Raw genomic sequence first — 3,518 nt, forward strand, 5'->3', positions numbered from 1 at the left:
CGGGGAGGGGGGGCGGGGAAGGGAGGGAGGAGGAAGGAGCCGGAAGAGGGCAGAGTTACCAAATGGGCGCCTTAGTCATGGCTTGGGGCTCCGCGACCCTCCTGGAAGCCCGGAGCCTGGGTGGGATAGCGACGCTGCGCCCAGCCGGCGCCCCGGGGCTGGTGCGCGGCGGAATGGGGCCGCGGCGGCGGCGGCGGCAGCAAGGACAACCGAAGCGCGCGGATCTGGGGGAGGGGCGGGGAGGGGGTGAGGACCCGGCTGGGATCCGCGGCTCGGCCCGCCAGGGCGCAGAGAGAGGATGCATCCGCAAATCCCGAGCCGGATCCTCGTGCCGGACGGAAGGCGTAGAAGCTGGAGGGGCCTTCGTGTGAAAATCCCTTGTGGGGTTTGGTGTTTCACTTTTTAAAGGTTAGACCTTGCGGGCTCTGTGCCTCCCACCCCTTGTTTTCCATCCGCGTAAAGGAACTGGGCGCCCGGTCTCCTCTCCCCGGGACGCAGGTTTCGCCGCGGACTCCGCGCTCAGCTTGGGAGACACGGCAGGGGCGCGCCCCAGGGAAAGGCGGCGGTAAAAGTTTCGCGGCTGAGCACCCGGCCTGATGCCGAGTGCCCCCCACCAAATTGCTCCTGCAAAGACGCAGGCTTCTTGCAATTAACCCCCCCCCCCACCTCGAGGTGTTTAAAACCACCCCAAGGCACACTCGGACCCCCGTTCCCTCGCTCCACTTTCCTCTGCAGGCGCGCGCGGCGCGTTAAAGTCTGAGAGACGAGTTGCGAGGAAACAGCACCGGAAGAGCCCGGGCTTGTACAATGCGAAGCAATGAATACGAAATAACTGCAACCGCGAGGCAGCGCCGGGAAGGGCTGGAGCGTGCGGGCGTGCGGGGAGTCCCTCCCTGGGCGCCGCAACGGCACGTCCTCCCTTTCCCGGCTCCGTCCCGCCCTCCCTCCTCGGCCTCTGCGGACGCGGCCCACGCAGACCACAGCCGAGCTCGCCGGACCCCGCGACTACGAAGGCCATCCCGTCCGGTCACGCACACCCGCGCCGCGGCTGGGGCTCGGGCTGGGGACTGTGGCGGCGAAGAAGCCGTGGTAGGAAGAGCTAATGGCAATGGCGGGGTCGCCGGGGGGCGGGGAGTCAGCAGCAGACGCTGAGCTGTGAAGACTAGGGTGGCCCCGAAAGGCCGCGGAAAGGAGAAAGGGCCACGAGAAGAGTCCGGCCAGCGCTCGAGGCTGGGGCGCTGCCTCCCTGCTCTGGCCCGGCCTCGGCTTCCCGGCACCTGCTGCTGGGGCGCCCACGTGCGCGCTGGGCGTGCGGTGCTCGTCGCGGTCGGTCCTGCCCACGCCTAGCGCAGCGGCTGTGAGCCGGTGGAGGTCTCCTGCCAGTAAGTTGGGATGAGGGACGATGAGGTGACCCCCAAGTCTGGAAAGGATTCAGAGACTCATACGCGCCCCCAGGCCTCCTACCACCACACCAAGCTGCTGGTTCCTCGATTTCCAGGGTGGGGTAAAGTGACCGAGCAGAGGGGTTGGTGTGTGTGTGTGTGTGTGTGCGCGCGCATAGACGCGCGCGCGTGTGTTGTGCATCCGTTTAATGAAAGGTGGGTCATGGGTCAACCCGGGAGTGGAGCGAGATGGAGACGTAAAGAGAGAGAGGTGAGAGAAGGGGGAAGACATGGACCGGATAAGAGATAGAAAAAGGGGAAGAGAGGACAGACAGAGAAGGGAGAGAGAAAGAAAGGAGAGAGAGGAAAGGGAGAAGAGCAGGGAGAGAAAAGAGAGACAGGAGAGAAAAGGAGGGGACAGAAGAGTGGGGAGACGAGAAAAGAAAGAAGGTGTGGGGACAGAAGAAATGGGGGAGAGAGGGAAGAGGACATAGAGGCTGCGCGCTCTGAATACGCCAAGTCCAGCAGAGTTGGAGGCCTGTGAGAGGAGCTGCAAGCTTGAGCAAAGGGCGAGAGGTGAGCGGATAAAGGGAGATTGGTGAGTATCCGCTCACGCACCTACTTGTAAAAGGATCTAGGGGAAACACGCAGACGGTCCCGCGGGAGTCCTGTGACCCACGTGAGGTGCTCGTGCCAGCGCAGGGTGAGGTGGTGGACAACGTTGGTCCTGGACTTGAGGAAGAAGTTCTCCAGCCTAAGGAAGCAAAAGCGTTCAAAGATCAGTGAGGCCGCGTCACAGAGGGATATGCAGATGACAGAATGCCTGGAAAATGCACCTCTATAGAGGAGAGGGTGGGGGTCTTGCCAAAGGACCAGTCACAAGAGTTGACAGTTGAATATTGGAATCTTCCTTATGGTTGGATGGCGCTTTCTTTACATCCAAAATATGCGTTATTCGTGAAAATGACGCAGTTCTACAAAGTGGCAACATTTAAAATTATTTATAGAGAGTTACTGCATTTCTCAATCACAGTTGGAAGGCAGACAAAAAAAAAAAAAAAAAAAACTTGGTTTTACGATAAATGCTCTCATTCACCTACCCTCTTCTGTCCTCTGCCCAGATCAGTTTCCCAGGACACAGATTTTGTAACCTGCCAAGGAAGTGGCTACCTTGCTAGACAGGTAGTCCTTTTATCAAGAGACAGGAAATTAGTAAGGAAATCATAGGGAAGGTGAAAGTGTCCTAACCTTTTGTCCATGCCTGTATTTGAAGTGGCCTCTATTTTATTTCTTTCTTTTTTTTTCCTTAGAATTAAAGGCTGGAGGGCAGTGGCTGGATCACAGCTTGCTGCAGCCTCAACTTCCTGGGCTCAACTGAGCTTCCTACGTCAGCCTCTGAAGTAACTGGGACTACATGCACAGGCCATCATGCCTGGCTAATTCTTTTATTTTATATATTTTTAGAGAGGGGGTCTAGCCATGTTACCCAGGCTGTTCTCAATCTCCTGGCCAAAAGGGATCCTCTGGCTTCTCGCTGATCTTTTTAATGTCCAGTGCTTTCTTGGGCAGTGCGTGGGGCTGAGGCATTAAATTTTGCTGAAACCTCAGTGCTGAGGGAGTGAGTGCGCACATTCTGGACCTAGGACAGGCAAGAGGCCTGGCTGGCTCAGGTGCTCTGATAATCAACCAAGAGACTGGGCCAAAACAGATGGTGGGGACCTTGCTGCACCATCCTACTGCTCCCAGGCTGCAGGTGCAACATCGTTATTGATGATTCCATTCATTTCTCTTCATACACACACATACACACTCTTCGCCATCCATGACATCCTGTTTACTTGGCAAGCTGCCTTCTCATTTTTAAGTTCCAGAATCCACACTTGCTGAGTAATGCTACCTCCCTAATAGGGACCCATAAGATTTTTCTTTCTGAGAAAAACCAACATATGGGAAAAGTTCAGTTTCTCCAAGAAAAGGTTGTGCACACATATGGTCAAATTACAAGATGTCGTTATTTTGAAAGGGAGAGCATATAAACTGATAGCTTTTGTGAGTTGAGTGCGCCATCCTGGAAGATGGTGCTTTGTCGCAGTTCCCCAAGGTTAGCATTGAAATAGTGACTACTATAGAAGATGG

General features: G+C 56.3%; 1 protein-coding gene across 1 annotated transcript in view; it reads right to left on the reverse strand.

The window, feature by feature from the left end:
• The window catches only part of NETO1 (neuropilin and tolloid like 1), a 135,837-nt gene extending 133,718 nt beyond the window's left edge, over nucleotides 1-2,119 (reverse strand). The window contains exon 1 of the transcript XR_001881958.1: nucleotides 2,005-2,119. The gene's annotated coding sequence lies outside the window, so the exon portion shown is untranslated. The remainder of the gene's footprint in view (nucleotides 1-2,004) is intronic.
• Nucleotides 2,120-3,518: the final 1,399 nt, after the last annotated feature.

This window comes from Rhinopithecus bieti, unplaced genomic scaffold (genome assembly GCF_001698545.2).
Source record: "Rhinopithecus bieti isolate Rb0 unplaced genomic scaffold, ASM169854v2 scaffold_39125, whole genome shotgun sequence".
Lineage (NCBI taxonomy): Eukaryota > Metazoa > Chordata > Mammalia > Primates > Cercopithecidae > Rhinopithecus > Rhinopithecus bieti.